A 20,322-nucleotide genomic window follows, 5' to 3' on the forward strand; every position below is an offset into this window, starting at 1 on the left:
AATAGCTGTGATAGCTGTACTGCTGATGTCTGATGGTATATTGAAAGGAACAGTTAATGATTAAAATTTTTTATATTCTGACCAATTTTGCATGCTGGTATCTGGTAATCTGAGCAACTGATTTGAAGACAACAATATGCAATGGGACAACCACTGGTGAACTCCTACCATCCTGTCAAGTGAAACTCTGTAGTATCTCTAATGTTTTATCTAATAATTTTTTTATTCTCTTTAATTGTTTGAATAATCTTCCATTCTTACCTCTGGTAATCTGAGCAACATAGTTGAAGATAACACTATGTAATATAACAACCACTGTTAATTCCTATCCTTTTGTTTTGAAACCCTGTATCACTATTAATGTGCTGGTTTTGTTTTGTTTATGTTTGTGATGTTGGTATGCTGCTACTGTAAAGAAAGACATAGAAGAGATAGCATTAATTTTTGTTGATATTTCATTTATACACAGAGCATGGGTCTTAAATATACAATTCAATGAGTTTTGACTAAGTATACATCCATGGAATCCACATCTCATCAAGATGAAGTGGATTAAATTTCCAACACTCCAGAAAAAATCCTCCATGCCTCTTCCTGAGCAAGCCACTCTCTTCTTCTCCCCAACTCCTGAGGATCCCAAGCAACACCATGATGGTCTGTTTCACTTAGGTTGGTGTATGAGTTCTGCCTATTCTAGAACTTCATATAAATCGGATAATTCGATATGTGCTCTTTTGTATTTGGCTTCTTTACTCAGCATAATATTCTTCAGATGTATAAAATTGGCATTAACATTTAGGGAAAAGTAACATCTAGATTGTTGGTTCTGAGATTGTAAAAGGTGTAAGAGTCATCTGGACTGCTTGTTAAGTCACAGTTACCTGGGGCCCATCTCCAGAAACTCGGGTACAGTAGGTTGGAACGTGTCTTCTCAATGTGTGCCTAACAAACTCACAGGCAAAGCTAGCCCTGCTGACTGAAGAAGCACAGTGTGAGAACTTTGGGTCTAGATGATAAAGTCAGGAATAGTTTCTGAGAGTTTACTCATCCAACAATTGTTTTTTAAGGACCTGCTTATTTGCCAATCACTTTCTGGGATTCAAAACTAACTAAAACATCATATCTCTTCTCTAGTAATTTATAACCTGATAAGAAATAACACAGGTAAACCAAATGAATATTTCTTGCTGTTTTAGAAAGTCTATTCAAAGCCTAGGCTACATAGTTCAAGGCTAGCCTGAGCTGCATAGCAAGACCCTATAACAAAACAAAGCAAAAACAAAACATAAAAGTCTGCTCAGGCTGCGTATAGTGGTGCACACCTGTTATGCCAGCAATTAGGAGGCTGAGACAGGAGGATCACCATGAGTCTGAGGCCAGCCTGGGCTACATACTGAGTTCAAGGCCAGCCTGAACTACATGAGGAGACCCTGTCTCAAACAAAACAAAACCAATCAAACAAGCAAAAAAAGTCTGTTCACTAAATAATGGAACAAATTTTTAAAAGAGAGTTTTTGCTTTCCAAAGTTGATAAACCACTAAGAAACAAAGGAAGGCTGTAATAGATCTCATCCTAGTCACAAGATTCCTCATTGCCAAGCTGACTGCAAAAATGATTGGTAAGACTTGATTCTTTTCCATGTGTCTGCTATTGCACAAAGTGCCTTCCATGTAACATGTCACTGAATCCCCTGATAATTCCATGAAACTTGGGATATATAACCCACATTCTATGGACAAGTGAACTGTAGCTCAGAGTTAAGAGATTAGAAAAAGCCCACTGAATGAGTAAATGGGAGAGTCAGAATTCAAACCCACGTCTTATTGACTCAGATGCTGGTCCTTTCTCTGGAAAAAAGCAACCTTTACAAGAAATGTCAGTGCTAAAAATACTACTGAGTATGATAATAGAAACATTCAATGTAGAATACAATACTATGACAAGATGGGTAAGACAGTAACTAATTTTAACAAGGTAGAACTATGAAGAGGCTTCAAGAAGAGGTAGGAATTATGTGCAAACTAAATTTCTGTCTGTGTCACCCTAATAGAATCCTAGAAACTGATAATCCAATGGATGCAAATAGTACATCTCAAACTTTAGAAAAGTACACTCGATTGTGGATAAAGAAAAATGAATCCAGATCAAGTACAATGTGAACGGAATCCTCTCTGTGATTATGCAGTGCCCTCTCTTGCCAAGTATAGACCTTGTGATGTCGGTTTCTGGTTTCCTGAGTAATAAGGAGGCAAGGTGCTAAAGAATTAATATTCATATTCTAGTCCCAGAATGGTACATTCCACAGCATAGCTTTAAAACTTTGACATGTGGTTTATAATAGGTTTCTTTTTGGTTTGGGAAGGGCCCATCATGGGCCTCATGTTGTAAATCTATAAAGTAATGGGTAGCTAAAGAAGCATTTTCAGTTTGACAAAGGTCACCAGGTAAGGCTGGAAGGAGGAGCCGGGCGTGGTGGCACACACCTGTCATCCCAGCACTTGGGAGGCTGAGGCAGGAGGATCGTTGTGAGTTCGAGACCAGCCTGGGCTACAAAGTGAGCTCAAGGCCAGCCTGAGAAGCTGCATATCAAGACCCGGTCTCAAAAATACAAAAAAAAAAAAAAAGACTGGAAGGAGGAAAGGAACTCAGGCTATTTCAGTACTCAGATCTGAATTAAGGGAGTGCCAGTGAAGATGGAAACCAAGGGATTGCTTCCAGAGATAAATAAGAAATACAATCTACAGGACCGAGTAATTTATGGAAGGTGAGGAGGGAAGGCACTCAGGCAGTGGGTGACTTTGTTTATAGTTCGGCTGGTTTCTGAGATGCTGGTACCCCAACTAAGACAGGAAAAATGAAATAAGTAGGTGGAATTTTTATGTAATTGTTGAGAAGCCAGGGACTATGTAATTTTACTTCTTCTCAAATTCAGCTAGTCTTAAAGGGCAAATGCAAATGATGATGGCTCTTACTAATTTAAGGGAAGAATTAGTTCAAACAATGGAGATAATTTCCATGACTTACTCTTTTAAAAGAAAGTATAAGCATTAAATGAGACAATATGTGTAGAGGAGCTTAACTCATTTATTATTTCAGGAAAAATGTTGAAAAATTTTTTGCAAGGGGAACAATATAATATAGGACACATATTTTATAACATTATTTATAATAATCACCCAAAGAATCATATACAATAGAGTACAGGAAATCTGTCCACACACTTAGTACCAAAGAATCCAGCTGAGGGCCAGGATCCCACGATAATGTCCTGCATGAGTCCAGCTGAAGACCTAGAGCCCATAACAATGCCTTGCATGAATCCAACTGGAGGCCCAGAGCCCATAACAATATCTTATGCAGGCCTATTTCACGGATCTGCACTGGGAAGGCCTATAGGTCAGTGGTGGAATTTAGGAAGTCTGTGCCAGCAGGATGAAGGATCTGGGCTAGCAGGCTGAGGGATCTACACTGGAGCTGGGAAGCATCGCTCAAAGTGAGGACCAGAGCTTCCCCAAAGTGAAGTGAAGCTATTCTCAGTGCCAACAAGGTCTCGAGCTTCTTGAAGGATGAAAACAGCCAAGTTCATCAGGAAAGCCAGCATGACAAGCTCCTCCAACAGAACCAACAGCTCCTTACAGCTTTTATAGCTCCAATAGCTTTTCTCAGCTCCCAACAGCCTAACTTCTTCTTCTCTAGTTCTACCTCTTATGCTGCTGGCAACAGTCCTCAGGTGGGCCTCCCACACCCAGCACCATGCTTACCAGTTCAGCTGGGCGTTATAAGTTGACCACCAGTTGTTAATCCACTACAGTGTCATTCACTGAGGGTTTGCCATATGCCAGTCACATTGCACAGTTAATTTCATTTAATCTTGACAACATACTGGCATCTTTATTTACAGGTAAAGAAGCTGAGACAGAAGTCAAATAGTAACTCAAAGTCACAAAAGCAGTCTGTGGTATAGGTAAGTATAAACCCATATACTCCAATTCTGGTACCTGAGTTATTTACCACCACGCTATATAATGGCTTCCCACTGAATCGCCCTGTTCATCTGTAGGTAGGTAGATTTATTATGTGTTTTCTCCCCTTCTTCTCTCCCCACTTTCTTTCCTTTCTGTTTCTCTATTCTTTTGGTAGTAAAAATGTATTACTTTTGAATTAAGAAAAATGTTTATTTTAATTTAAAAAGCAATCAGATGAATTAGTTTACTTTACAAGTCCAATTCTCACCCCTCTTGCCAATCTCTATGCCTAATTTTGATTTTAAGTATTAAGTATGTTACTGTTTGAAGTCAAAGCCTTCCCTGATAGATGGTATATGTTTTATGCTTAATTCTTTGGAGACTGCAACTACTTCCAGGTTAATTAACTGTCATTATTTTAGAGTCTGAAATATTACAGATAAAGGCCCAACTTTATGGATTAAAACTAGATAAATAGGAGTTCTGTTGTTGTTTTAATATTTGTAATTTCTATATTGTCTGAAATCAACCATAAGAAATTCACAGCTAACTATCAGTTTAGTCAGTGCTGAAAACAGTTCTGAGGTCTGATATTTCAGAACCATAAGCCTGGCCCCTTACAAAAGTGTATTTCCAATTTCTTTGTAAAGATTTTTTTTTTTTCCTGGCCCCCAACCACACAGGTCCCAGGAAGCAGGCAGCAGGTGCCCGGGAAGCATCGTGGTGGGGCACGCTGGCCCTCCAGCCCGCCCCCAGCAGCACAGGTGCCCGGGAAGCAGGCAGCAGGTGCTTGGGAAGCGGCGCAACAGCGTGCGCTGGCCCTTGGGCCAGCCACCCCCACACAGTCAAGAACTATCAGGCCACAGAGAAGCACCAACACAATCGGCCCACCCAGTGCCAGCCACAAAGGCCTGCCCGGGGACATGTGTGGACCATCCCAACATGGAGAAACCTCTGGGAAACATGCCGCACAAAGGGTTGCTCTTGGCCCCGCCCTTGAGAACCAGAAAGGTCTGGAGTCAGCGGGGGAGCAGCTGCTGAACAAGGACTTGGAGAACACGAGAGTGCAGACAACACCCAATGACTGAGAGGCTGAGCTGACTGGGGATGCGAGAGCCCTTTGGGAGCTGGAAACCAGGAGGACCTTGTGCAATACCTGAGGAGACACCCTGGAAGCCATTCTCCCACTGACTGTACAGGCTGCAGTGGAGGAGCGCATGGAGCTCCGGAGAGGTCTGCACTGACACTTCATGGATTATATGAGTGCCCAATATTCAGATTCTGAAGAACCGCCTTCAGGGAGTAGGTACGTGTATAGATTACCTTCCTGGAACACTTTGCTCCTGTTGGTGCTGAGACTGACTAGCGGGCCAAGGACTTCATCCACATATTCCTGCTGCCTGTGTTGATGGTTGCGGAGAGGACACTAAGTGGTTGCGGGGTCCCAACGCAATGGGAGGCTGAAGAGACAATTGGCGTGGGTGCTCTGCTGACAGCTGAGACGGAGCCCACCTCCCCCAAAAAAGGGAACAACCTTCTGCTTTCTTAGATCGCTTACAAGAGGCAATGATAAAGCATACTTCCCTGGATCCCAGTTCAGTAGAGGGACAAATTATTTTAAAGATAAGTTTATTATTCAGTCAGCCCCAAATAGTAGAAAAAAGCTACAAAAAATGGTTTTTGCCCCAGATAGCTCACTTGAGATGTTAATAAGAATTGCCTCCTCAGTATTTTATAGCCGTGACGAGGAGGCGGCCAAGGAGAGAAAACAAAGAGACAGAGAAAAAACAGCTGCCTTTGTTACAGCACTAAGAGAAACAGACCCTAAGTCTGATTATCAGGGCCCCAAGAAGAACTCGACAACTACATTCCTCTGCTACCACTGTCAAAAGCCAGGCCACCTCAAGAGGGACTACCCTAAGAAACCCCCTGGGCCATGCCCTGACTGTAAAGCTGACCACTAGAGGTCAGACTGCCCTCTGAAGCCAAGGCCCCAGAGCTAAGACCCATCCTACCAGTTAGTCCAACAGGAATGAAGGGGCCCAGGGCATACTCTGCCTTCTCCCTCTGGCCAGACCATCATCTCCATGGAGGAGCCCCAGGTAATCTTGACCATAGAGGAAAAAGTAAACAGCCTACTGCTGGACACTGGTGCTAGTCTCTTGGTCCTTCTTTTCAATCCTGGCCTTCCTTCCAGCTGTCACACCTCAGTGAAAGGAGTCACTGGTGAGGAGGTAATCAGCTATTTTTTCACAACCCTTAGGCTGTAACTGCTTGTTAGATCTTTCTTGCATATCTCTGTTTACCTGAGAAACCACTTTGAAGATACCAACATGTATTACAGCAGCCATTGATAATTTCCTACCAATCTGTCCATAACTCTGTAATGTTTATATTGTTCCTATGCTATTTCATAAATGGATGTATGTTTCTTATTATGTGTTTCCAACAACAACCATTGAGAATAGTCAATGATTATTTAATTGATCACTCATATATAGCTCTATTTGTTTTCTCTAGAAACCACTTTGAAGATACCATAGTACAACAACCATTGATAATTTCCTACCATTTTTGTCTGTAACTCACTATTATTTGTCTGTTTTCCTGAGAAACTATCTTGAAGATACCAATAGGTAAAATAACAACCATTAATAATTTCCTGCCACTTTGTCTGTTATTTGGTAAGTCCCCCTATTACTATGTTATCCTTCTTTTACTCTTTAAAATTAAAAAAAAATTTTTTTTCCTTATTCCCATGTCCATATTGCCTTGTTATGATACAATGTCTCAGGAGAATTAACCTGTTGGAGCATATAGTGGTGTTTGTGTTGAAATAAGTCATCAGGGAAGTTTTGTGTTGAAAGGGTAATTACTCAGATTAAATTACATAGACTTTGCAAAAACACGAGGCACTTAAAGAAAAAAAGACCTCAATAACAGGTTACATTTGGATTCACCAGCCTTGACACTAATCCAGCATGAGGACATATAACAAAGCAAGAAAAGAAATAATTAATAACATTCTATAAAAAAATTGCTTGCTACTTTTGGTTTGGAGATATCTACAAATATGCTGGGAGAGAACATTGAAAAGGATCAAGCAGAGAGAGCTTTCTAAATGAAGATGTAATAAGTAAAAACATGTGTGCTTTAAAGAGCAAGGCAGGAAGCTAACTTAGAAGTTACACACTCTGAGACTCCAACCTGAGTTCTTACTGTATTTCATTTCTGAAGGGAGAAAAAGTGACTTTTGCATTCTTAGAACAAAGACATGATAAAGCTAGTTCAAGCTTTCTAAAAGTACAGCACGTCGAAGATTTTGATGAATCAAGTGTAAATGAGTCAGAAAGATATGGATTATGCCTCTCTAAGTGCATGTGAGTTTAAAAGTGCAGAGGAAAATGCGTTCAATTACATGCCCAGGGACATTCTGAAATTCAATAGTAATTGCAATGCTGCGCCTCACATCTGAGGTGTGAACTAAGTGAGACCACTGCTATCCATCTCCAGAGTAAATGGTGAAGATCATTTTCATCGACTTTGTTTCTGGTTCTCGCCTTTGAAAAAATCTTATGCAGTTTTTTGCATTAAACTAAAAGCAAATAAACTAAATTATCTCCTATTTTAACCTTTTTTTTGATATGGGATACTCACTGGGGAAAGTCAAAATAGTGACACTAGATGCCATTGTCCATATGGAAAAAGAGCATTTCTGAAAAGGTAATTAGCTTTGTTTTAGCTAATTATTTTAGCTAATATTCACACTGTGTGTATGTGTATATGTATGTGTATATGTATGTGTATGTGTATGTGTATGTGGCAGGGGTGATGCTGTGGCTTGAACCTAAGGCTTTGAGTATAAGAGGAAGCATTCTACCATTGAACTATACCCCTAGCCTTTTTAATTTTATTTTTGAGGTGAGGTCTCACTAAGTCACCCAGGCCGGCCTCAAACTTTCCATCTTCCAGCCTCTGCCTCCCCAGTAGCTGGATTATAGGCATGTGATACCACATTGGAAATTCACATTGATTAAAATAGAAGTATAAATCCTTCTTGCTCCACCCTTGCAAATGCATCTTATTACTATCCACAGAAATCATCATCCTCGATGGTAGTTGGTGGCTGTTTCCCCCATTAATCTATAGGCTCTATGAGGTCAGATACCTTGTGAAGGTTTTCTGCCTTTGTACTCCTAACCAATAACCTGGTGTGAAATAAGAGTTTGATAGGCATTGTTTGAATAGATGAATTAGAAGCCGGCAGCATTGTAGCAGAAAAAAACAATATCAAAGCAAATGGAACACTTTGCACCAAGGAGTTAGAAGACAACTTCTATTACACTAGCAGGCTGGGGAACCCACAGGTTCAAATCACCAGCCCAGGGTCAGGTTTGAGTTCAGTTTAAATATGGTTTTGCGAGTGGGCAGTACAAAGCTGATAGCAGTTTATTACAAGATTGTTTACATGCAATATAAGAATTATGTCAATTGTCAGGCAGGTTTGTAGAGGAACATTCTGGGAGGGAAGGGGTGTGAGAAGAGTAGGTAGAGTTGAAAGTGTCCTTGACTGAGACAGTCTTCCCCTAAACATGACAGCCTTGAAGCCCTTGAAGCAAGCTGGACTTACCGCACTTTTTTTTTTGTCTTTTTGAGACAGTATCGCTATGCAGTTCAGGTTGCCCTTGAGCTCACTTTGTAGCCCAGGCTGCTCTCGAAATTCAGACAATCTCCTGCCTCAGCCTCCTGAGTGCTGGCATTACAGGAGTGTGCCACCACACCCGGCTCACCGCATATTTTTAAAACACAAGCTGGAAACAATCAGTGTGACCCATACATTGTTATTGGGCCTAGACAGTCAAGGCTAGCTACATGACAGGGAGCATGAGCACAGTCACAGGCTGTGAACTGATTTCTAACTTTTGTTATAATATGCCTACAAGTCTCCAATTCTGTAAGTGTGCCCTAACGGCATAAAGAAAATAAACTTCTGTCTTTTCTGAAAACTATGTGTAGGGGAGAAAAAGTAGTATCTCACCCTTTTCCCACCCATTGCTAAGGTTCATGGCTAAGACTTTACAGTAAAAGAGAGATTAACAAAATAAATTCAATATACTTGTAAATATATCTAACATGGAAGCCATCATAAATGACGACCCAACGAGCCAGGGAAAACAGTGTACTTTTATGGACTTGTCATGCAGAGGTATGACTGGAGGACAGATATGATCTAATGGTGATAAAATGAGGAGAACTTAGCAAGGCCTGTTTGTTCAGATTCTTCTTGGCCTCCAGGTATAGGGCTGGACCCTCTGGAATGAGGATCTTGTGACCTGCTTTCAGGGGAGGGAGACCAGAGAGTTCTTTCATGGCCCACTTCAAAGGAGAAAGATAGAAGATCAGAGCCGGACATTATTAATTCTGTGGTTGTCTCAAGTTCCTTCAGCTTAAAATAATCAGTACACCTAAATGTCATATTTTGGAGCAGTGTTTCCTGTATCCCACCATAGGCACATATCATTTTCAGTTACGAAATCTGTAGAACACTTACCATATCTTCTTCTTCTTGTGGTCCCCAAGTCCTTGACACAAGTATCTCTCACACTTTAATGAGATATAACAACTTATATGTCATAAACTGCATTCATTTACAGCATACCATTTAGGCTTTTGACACCAAGGAGTTTTGATGCAAACTAATCACCATCATAATTGAGATACAGAGCATTTTCATCATCCTGAATTTCCCTTACTTCTCCTTTGCAGTCATCTTCCCCTCTTCACCCCAGACCCAGGCAACAACTGGCTTCCTGTCACTGAAGACTAGTTTGCATTTTCTAGAATTTTATGTAAATGGAATCACACAGTACATACTTCTTGAGATGCAGTTGTGTTCCTGTACACATATTGTTATGGCTGATACATTATGTCGACTTGGGGAGTCTAGAGGTTTGGCTAAGTGACTCAGCAGGAAGCCAGTGCGCTTACTTTGTATACATCCTGAGCCTGTGGAAGAGGAGGGCATGGAGATTATGTGAGAGCTACACGCCCCTTAGGTGGGGGTAGCCTGTTTACAGTGTAAGGCAGGGAAAGAAGCTGCTTGCCGCCATTCCTCCCTTTTGCTCTGGCTGTTTGCTGTTCAGCTGCCATTCCCCCTTGCTCTTCTTGCTTTGCTATCTTCTGCCTCGGAGCCAGCCAAGTATGGACTGAAACCTCCACAAACTGTAAGCTAAGTAAACCTTTCCTTCCTTCATTTTGGGCGTTGGGTATTTTGTCTCAGCAATGAGAGAAAAGTAACCAAGACACATACTTAGTTTCTTCTTTTTAATTGCTGAATGGTATTTCATTGTATAGATCCTTTATTTACTAAGGTATTTGTTAATGAATGATTTGGTTTACACTTTTGAGCTTTTCTGAATAAAGCTGCTATGAACATTCATAGGTAATTCTTTGCATAGAAATATGTTTGAAATAATTACAACATTGTGCTTCACATCTGCGGTGTCAACTAAATAAGACCATTGTTACCCAGCTCAAGAGTAAACGGTAGAGATCATTTTTGTTGACTTTGTTTCTCCTTGACACCTTCGAAAAAATCTTCTGCAGTTTTTGGCATTAAACTAAGAGCAGGTAAACTGAATTACCTCCTGCCTTAGTCTCCTGAGGAGTGCTAAGATTACAGGTATGCACCAGACTGCCAGGTTATTGTGCCTTTTTCCTCTTTTTTTACTTTTTTATCTTTTGAGACAGGGTCTCACTGTGCAGGTCAGGCTGACCTTGAACTCACAGCAATGCTCCTGCCTCTATTTCCCAAGTGCTGGGATTGCAGGCAGGCACCACCATCCCTGGCTTATTGTGCTTTTTCTTTTCTTTTTTCTTTTTTTTTTTTGTCTTTTTGAGACAGGGTCTTGCTATGCAGTTCCAGCTGGCCTTAAGCTCACTTTGTAGCCCAGGCTGGACTCGAACTCGCAACAATCCTAATGCCTCAGCCTCCTGAGTGTTGGGATTCAGGTGTGCACCATCATGCCCAACACAGTGTGCTTTTTCTTGATCTACCAACACACTTAGTTATTTGTCATAATAACATAATAACTTTCATATATTGTTATTACTGTGTGCAATTTAGTACGCTAAGTATTTAACATGCATTATCACTTCCATTCATCATAGAAACATGATAGATACTATTATACTCTAATTGACAGATGAGAAAATTGAAACACATGAATTTAAGTAATGTATCAAAGGTTACAAAATTACCAAATTTCACTGTTGGGATTCTAAGGTCAGTTTAGTGACAGAGTCTGTGTTCTTAACAGTTATGCTGCTGTCTCTAGATAGAGCATATTTTGCCTGCCTCTCTCAGAAACTCTAGACAGTGACAATGAAGCTTTTAGAGACTGAGTACCCAGACTGCAACCAAAAACTCACTTATTTATTGCAAAGTACCAATGCTGCAATGAAACCTGAATGCGTGGCTGCTAGGGCAATGGTGTGGTGACATGGCTTGCGTGCTGACACCGGGCTCTGAGTGCCCACCCAGCACATGTGCTGTTGGTTAACCACCACGGCTCTAGGGTCTTACTTAAGCCTGTTCATAATTTTATTTGCATAAGGCTGCCATACTTAGAAAGATGCCTTGTGAGGCCCCAGAGATACCAAAATTAAAAACACTTTAACAATAACAATACCCCTGCAGCAACGGGTAAGTGTGCCTCAGAGACTATGGGATGTAACTCTTTTCTTTGCTTTCATATACAAATACTTAGAGTAATGTTTTGAATTGGCACAGTTGGCATCACTAAAGTAGCCTTTTGTTCCAGTTCTTGGGGAATTTGACAAAACGTTTTTGTCAAAGAGAGATATAAAATAGAAAGAGCCAGACCACTTTTTATTTCTTCTTCTTCTCCTCCTCCTCCTCACCTTTCTCTTTCTTTTCCCTTCCCTCTTCTTCTCCATCTTTTCCTCCTCCTCCTTCTCCTCCTTCTTTTTTGGCTTATTTTTGAGACAATGTCTCCCTCTGTAGTTCAGGCTGGCCTTGAACTCACTCTTTAGCCCAGGCTGGCCTCAAACTCATGGCAATCCTCCTGCATCAGTGTCTGGAATGCTGCAGGTGTATGCCACTATGCCTGGTAAATTCTCCTTAAAAATATAATTTGTTTCAAATAATGAAAGTAACACATGTATATTTTAGATAATTTGGAAACTACAAGAAAAGCACAAAGAACAGAACTCTTCTATAACTTTATTGCCCAGAGATAACTATTATTTATATTTGAATCTTGTAGTCTTTTTCTACACATACATGGACATGAATACACACACATATTTGGAAAATAGAATTGAGATTGTGTTATAGCTTTGTGAGCAATTTTTATTACAGCACAGTGTAAACATTTCCTTGTTTCCCTCTAGCATCAGTCTCATGGTTGCAGACTATTACACCATGAAATAGCCATAATTTAATCCTACTTGTATTGTTTGGTGTTTAATTGGTGTCTGCTATTTCTCTATGTATTCACCTATTGCAGGTGCATGTTTTTATTTTCTCTGATTATTTCCTTAGGAGTGTGCATAGGTAGGGAAGTTAAATCACTAAATGTTCAAAGTTACATTTCACTCTAGTAGAATTGTACCATTTAATATTCTCAGTGGAACTAGGTTAACAGATGTGTAATCTCCTGGGGGCCACATCCTGAGAGGGTGCCAGAATTGCAGAGTAAGATCCCTGTACTGAGAGAAGGAACAGCAGTGGCTCAGGCAAAAGTGAGAAAGTGCCAACCAAGAACTCAGTGTTCAGGGCTGGGGATATAGCTCAGCAGCACAAGCGCTTGCCTGGCAAGCATAAGGTCCTGAGTTCAATTCCCTGTACCAAAAAAAAGTTCAGCATTCATGGGGCAATGGTGTGGCTATTTAACCCAGCTAAATAGCTGTGTCACAAACCCATCCCAGGACACCTTATTCGTGGGTAGAATCCATTTCTGATTTTTCTTGATATCTAGTGACTTGAACCTCAACAAGTGTTTTCTCAATGAATGAAATCAATATTATCTTTCTGATTACTGATGTAGTTCATACTGATTTCTTTAGAGGATTTAAAAGATGCAAGTTCTGAAGTTTGTTATCATAAAGACTGAAAGACTTTAGTGAAAACAGAATTAGAGCAGTTGAAACCATTATTACAGGTTGGAGCTTCTGAGTTTACAAATCCATATAAGTAAAAAGATTGAATAATATTGTTCAAACCTGCATTTGGAATCTATGCAATTGCAACACACTTGTATAACTCAGTTATATAGTATACATAAAACTTAGGAGAAAAAAAAATCCTGATGATATCAATAGGAAAAAGGTACTCTTTTCTAGGAATTGTGTTGAAACTTGATGACCAATTCTTTCAGGAGAAATTCCAGTAACACAGGCTTCATTGGTACAAGACATATTGTAGTGAAAACATTTCTAAGGTTTTTCATGCTCATATAATTGTTTTTGCTAATATCTTTATAAGGAATCTACTATCCTTAACATTCATTCGTGTCATACTCATGAAAACTATACAGAAAACATTGTGTTATGAAATGGAGTAAGGCCTTAAGAAGCCATGTAGTTCTCCCTCTAGTGATTAAAGCAGAGAAAAAGATACCATTTAGTTTCTGGTGCCTTTATTATGAAAGTCCTGAAAACACCCATCCTTATGCAGAGTTGATACCTCTTTGTCTATGAATTTTCCATTGCTATCACAAAATACTGGAGACTAGAAGGCTGGAAGTCCAGCAGAGGGTGCTAGCAATGGTCAGCATCTAGCAAGGGCCTTCTTGCCACGTCACAGCAGAGAACTACATCGCATAGTGAGACACAGCAAGCATGTGTCAATGCAGGTCTGTCCTCTTCTAGGGAAGCCACAATTCCCGTCATGGCGGGACCATCTTAATGCTTTGACCTCATCCTGATTGTCTATGTTCAGGTAGGGTAAAATCAACTGGTGCTGTGGCTGCTCACCCCTGGAGATGGGACGTGAGTTCACCTCACACATCACAGTCCAGTGTGCTTCAGTATTTGCCCCGGCAGCTTCTCTCATGAGGAATATTTGAATGTGCCACCCTGCCACAGATTATAAAAAAACACCATGGGCAAGTGACTGGGAATAAAATGACCTTACCTGACCACTCACTCCCTCTGCTGTATCTGAAGCAGTTAATACACTTTTGCTCAGATCAGTTTTGTATTTCTGAATGTTCATAAGTTGACAGATATAAAGGAACAAATTACTTCTAGTTTACAAGGTGTTATCTCTCTCATTTATAAAACACCCTCTTCCCACTGGGGATAGAGCTCAGAGGTAGAGTACTTGCGTAGCATGTGGGAAGCCCTGGGCACCATGCCCCATCACTATAAAACAAACAAAAAATAACTTTCTTCTTCCTCTTACCTTTTTTGAACTGTGCCAGTCTGATTTGACAGGCTTTTTCCTACAATTCAGAGGACCCTTCTTCTATCTTAGCATTAATCACGGACTTCTCCAACAAGATTAGGATTTTCATGAAAGCAGGCTACGTGCTGGACTTCACTTTGTATCTTATACACCTATTTTCACTTTATCATATGAATTTTTTATGTGATAGGTATATGCGCTTGACACATAGGAGAAATTCAGCGAATACTTGTTGAGGTAATGAATGACTGAAATGTCTGAATTTATAGGTTTTATATGATTTCTTTTAGATTTTTTCTCACTTTAGTCTTTATTTTTTTCTGTAGTTCACGTGCCTAGTGTTTCCTCTTTGTTCTTCCTCACCTGTTTCCCTGCAGCTCTGGTGGGTGGCTCTATTAGCAGAACTTGCAGCAATCACCACATTCATTGCATAAGGCAAAGACAGCTGCTGGGTCATGTGGGGTGTGTGCCTGTATCTGGTTGGAGGTGCAGTTCTTCTTGCATTTGTTGCACTGGAAGCGGTCTTGGCCTACTTGGTATTCACAGATGGCCTCTTGGGTCATTCCTCAACTCCTTCAACTTCTCACTGGCCATTTCCTCTGCTCTCATCTTGCCACTGAGTCTGGTAGAGATGGCCCTGCAGAGCGAATGCCACCTCAGGCCAGGAGTACTGGGGTCCTTGCAGTGCTAATACAGCTGCATATGTGCTCTGATAGCTCATGTCATGCTCTTGAGATCCTGTAGTTGACATTTGATTTCTGATGCCATCTTGTCAGAGCTGACTCCATGGTCCTAGGAATCATTATCCATTGCTGTCTCCACACATTTGTCTCAAACAGACTCCCCTGTGAGACAGCAAGAGGTCTGGAGGCAGGTGGAGGTACAGACATTGGGGCTCGAGGCTGCTGGATGTTTGGAGGATCTTTTCATTTTGGTACGGTAAGTGTTGGTGAATAGGAGACGCAAAGAAAGTTCAACTGTAAGCTCCTAAATTTTGTGATGGAGGCATGGTTGTGAAAATGCTTGTGCCTCTACGTTCTCAGAAAAGCTATACTGAAGAGGACCAAGAGATGAGGGCGAGGCAAGGAAGGGGAAAGGACAGTCAGAAGAACTGAGATGTGTTATGTACATGTACCGACTCCCCAAGATGAATGTAATCATGCACTATAAAGATGTACTAATAAAAATTTTCAAAAAGAATTTTTAAAAAGTACATAACAGCACCAGAATATTTAATTCAGCCACACATCCTCATAAGCATCTGTAATAACCAATTATCAAATGAATGACCCAGAGTAAGACATATTGGAAGTACATGAAGTGCGGAGGAGAGTGTTGTAATTACTAAGTGAAGACACACTGATGTTATTGATTTGCCTATTTAAGAAGTTAGTGGGGAATACATTGCAATAAAATGCAAGTGTAAGCCAATGATTTATCATTACCTTCAAAACCTTGATTAACAACATTCCCAGCAGTATCATTACAAACTATTTATTAACTGCATATACCCTTAAATTTACACCCTTAAATTTATTGCCACTCTGTGGTATTGTAGAAAACTATTTTGTCTTTGTCCTATTTCCTGGCATGAAGCTCCTAAAACCCTTGGAATTTTCTGATAAGGGTGATAGGAGTATCTTTTGTTCTAATGAAGCAACCCTTGGCCCCTAAATAGTTTCAGAATGGGGACTGGTAGCCAGAAGGACTAAGACTTGATCAGAAGATTAGAACTGTAGCCTCAACCTCCAGCCTCTAGGAAGGGGAGAGGGACTGGAGATTGAGCTCATTGAGCTGGTGATTCATTTAGAAAGAAAAAGGACAAAGGAAAAAGAAAACAAAAACAAAAACAAATGAACAGCCAGATAAAGAGATACATACAGTAAGATCCAGAGGAGTACTAAGTGCAGGGGCTCTATCCTCATAAATTTGGAGTACTCATCCTCCTGAGCCTTGAGGTGTTCACCAACCTGGAAGCTCCTCCAAATTTCATTGTATGGGGCAGTGGTGGCAAACCTGTGGCACATAAGCCACACCATCGACATGCCCTCCTCTTTCATAAGGCTGAGGATGTTTACAAAGTAAGGACCCTGGCCCCCTGCAAAATCACTTAGCTGAACTTTTAAACTTTTCAAGTTGACACAATGAGCAATATTTTAGAGCTGTAAGGGCATGTCCTTTTCACTCCAGGATGTAGAACTGCTAAGTTAGTTAAGCTTCTAGACTTTGAGTTTAGACAATACATCAACCATAACAATGAGGAATTATGGCTAGTTTTACATCTGGTTAGTAACAAGTACTGGTAGCTCCTTAATTGCAAATAGCATTGTCTTGGTTACTTTTCTCTCGTTGCTGAGACAAAATACCGAACGCCCAAATGAAAGGTTTATTTAGCTTACAGTTTGTGGAGGTTTCAGTCCATACTTGGCTGGCTCCGAGGCAGAAGATAGCAAAGCAACAAGAACAAAGGGGGAATGGCAGCCAAACAGCAGTGCAGCCAGAGCGAAAGGGAGGAATCACGGCAAGCAGCCTCTTTCCCTGCCTTACATTGTAAACAGGCTACCGCCACCTAAGGGGCATGCAGCTCTCACATAATCTCCATGCCCTCCTCTTCCACAGGCTCAGGATGTATACAAAGTAAGCACCCTGGCTTCCTGCTGAGTCACTTAGCCAAATCTCTAGACTCCCCAAGTTGACACACCATATCAAGCATCTAAAGTTAGGGCAGACTTTTGGGACCTGAGCACTGTCCCTTGTGGGATCTGATAGTAACACCTAGTAGATAGTGTCAGCACTAAATGCTCGGCACCTAGTTTGTATCAGAGTTGAAGCAGTGTTGGAAAAAAATGCCATGTTTAGCATCAGAAGGAGAAAAGCCCTTTTGCCTTCTCCCAAAGCCATCATACCTGTATTAATTTGCCACTGTTCACCGGCAATACTGATAAATTGTTTTAAGCAGTCTCCTGAAATCCATGTTTCAAGTCCCTTTACCCTGTTGCTTTTCATGCAACAATATTAATTTACTCTACAAACACAGAAATTCCATTATGTGTCAGGCTCTGTCCTAGGGTATAATGGTGACCACGATTGCCCACTTGCATGAACCTATTGGTGGGAGCAGACATCCATCAAAGAATCACATCTACAGACTCACTTACAACATGGCAAATCTTATGAATGAGGGGCATAGGATGCAGCAGTTGTTCTTACCAGGAAGCTCATGAAACGCTTTCCCAAAGAAGCAGAATTCTGAAGAACTGTATGAGGTTAACTAGGTAAAGATGTGGGCGTAGGCAGCTTCAGCCTGCTTCTTTCACAGACTTCTGAGACTGGAGTTTCTTATCTTTACCCTCCTACTTCCACACTCTCCTCCCCTGCATTGTCACAAGTTTTCTTCTCTTAAGAGCCTTTGAAGTATACTCAGAACACCACCAGAAGAAAACATTCACTATTTTAACACATAAAAGTATTATATAATGGGTAAAGAAGGGTCCTTGATGTCTCGTTCTTTTTTGAAAGTTTGAATTTTTATTAGTACACATTTGCCATGTATAACGATCACAGTCATCATAGGGAATTTGTACTTGTACAATGATGTTTCATTCTTGAGTTCTGCTGCTCCAGTCAGTATCCTTCTCATGCTGATCCCCATTTGGGTGCACCTGGTGTTCTCCCAGCCAAGGCCCCAGCAATTATGAAAATAATAGAGCCGAGCCAAGACTGTTAGACCACCATGAAGCAATTTACTTTGCTAACAGGATGTCTTCACAGCAATTTAAAACAGCTATCGAAGAATGAGATGGGGGAAGGGCTTCCAGGAAAAGGGAACAGCACCCACAAAGTTACAGAGGGCTGACAGAACACCACGTATTTGCAAGGACAATGGGTAGTTACACTCCTCTTAAAGAAGTCAGGAAAACATTACAAAAATAGTGAAATTAAATCAGCTTTTCAGGAATATAAAGAACCAAATTTTAGTAAACTCAAAAAATACCATAAATAGAACCCTTCATTCCTTTCAAATCCTTGATTTGCCAGGTATGGTGGTGCATGCCTGCAATCCCAGCACTAAGGAGGCTGAGGCAGGACTGCTGTAAATTTGAGGCCAGCCTGGGCTACATAGTAAATTAAGGTGAGATCTTGTCTCAAAAAAAAAAATCCTTGATAAATGAGTTGTTACTAGACATTAATCTTAACATTTCCAATGGTAATAGGTTCCAAAAACTTTAATTCCCTGGGATCTGCTTATTTTCTCGACATATCTTGTTCATATTTTTTTCACATTTTGATTTGCTGCCAACTATTGTCTTTCTATTTTCTAGCTTAGCATCTATAGCAGTCTTTGACAAATGATGTTCCTATCTTCCCAGACCATGATGTACCTGACTAAAAATTCACTCAGCCATATCTCTTTTTCATTCTTCATTTGATTCAAACAGCATTTTGAATGTAAACTTGTGCAGGCACTATGGAAATCATTATGGAGATTCCTCAAAAAAAAAAAAAAACTAAGAATAAAAGCTTCATTTTAGCCATTTATACCTCTCCTGGGTATATTCGAGAAAGAACTAAACATATACTGTAGTGATTCATGCGTACCCACGTTTATAGCACCACAATTCATAATATACAAGTTCTGGAAATGGCCTAGATGTACATCAACAGATAAATGAATAAGGATATTCAGCCATGCAGAAGAATAGAATTATATCATTTGCAGGAAAATGGATGGAATTCAAAACAATCATGCTAGGCACAATAAGCCAGACTCAGAAAGTTAAATTTCATCATGTTTTCTTTTATATGAGAAACCTAAAATATAAATAGATGAATGAATGTGAATAAAGGAGAGATGATAGGAAACTAAAAGGTAGATTCTTAGAGGTGGGGAAGGGTCTTAGGGGAAGGGGAAGAAAAAGTAGGGAGGTAAGGGGATTGAAAATGATCAAGATATGTTGTACACATGAACCATCTGTATAACATATCATTATTCTACACTATAAACATCATTATTCTATATGACAAACATACACTTTTTTTGAGGCAGGATCTCACTATGTAGTTCAGGCTGAGCTCAAACTCACTATGTAGCCCAGGCTGGCCTCAAACTTGTGGCAATCCTCCTGCATCACCTTCCTGAGTGCTGGGATTACAGGCATATACCACCACGCCTGGCAAACATGTACTTTTTAAAAAAGTACTTTGGATTGGAATGGAAGCTTCCAGTAGAACTAGTATATGGCAAGTTCTAGAGATGAAAATATTCAGCATAATGAAAGACTCAACCACTAAATATTTCTTCTACAAAATAAATATTTATAAGTGGAAAATATTCATAATATCTTTGACGAAACAAGTTGTACAGTTCTCTATTACTAGATTACCAGGCAAATATTCCCATATGCCTCCACCCTCACTGGATAAAGGCAAACGTGTATAAAAAGAACTAACATTTATTAGCACGTAGTGTACTAGGCTGTGTGATAGACACAGTCAGGATGCTATCTTATTTAATCAGCCATCAGTGTCCCCAGTGAGGGAGATGGTCACACAACTGAGCCTGGTGAAAAAAATTCAGAGCTTATATAATCCATGGATTTGCTTCTTTTAGAGAAAAAGCTGAAGCTTAAAGAGGAGTTTACTGGTCATTTTACTCACTGACAGCCAAGTGGGACTTAAGCCGTTTCCTTACCCTTAGTCCAGTGCCTTGTTACAGCAATGTACTGTACTGTGATTTTCATGATGCTGTCTCCTGGTCGCATTTCATCTTCCCTTTCTCCCTCTTTCTCTCTCTCTCTCTTTCTCTCTCTCTCTCTTTCTCCTTTTCTCTCTTAACTGTGATATGCAGAAATTTGGGTGTTTAAAATTGTCTTTCAAGAGGCCCCATGGGCCATGCCCTGGATGCAAAGGAGACCACTGGAGAT

Source organism: Chinchilla lanigera, unplaced genomic scaffold, assembly GCF_000276665.1.
Source record: "Chinchilla lanigera isolate Chin_1 unplaced genomic scaffold, ChiLan1.0 scaffold00013, whole genome shotgun sequence".
In the NCBI taxonomy this organism is placed as follows: Eukaryota; Metazoa; Chordata; class Mammalia; order Rodentia; family Chinchillidae; genus Chinchilla; species Chinchilla lanigera.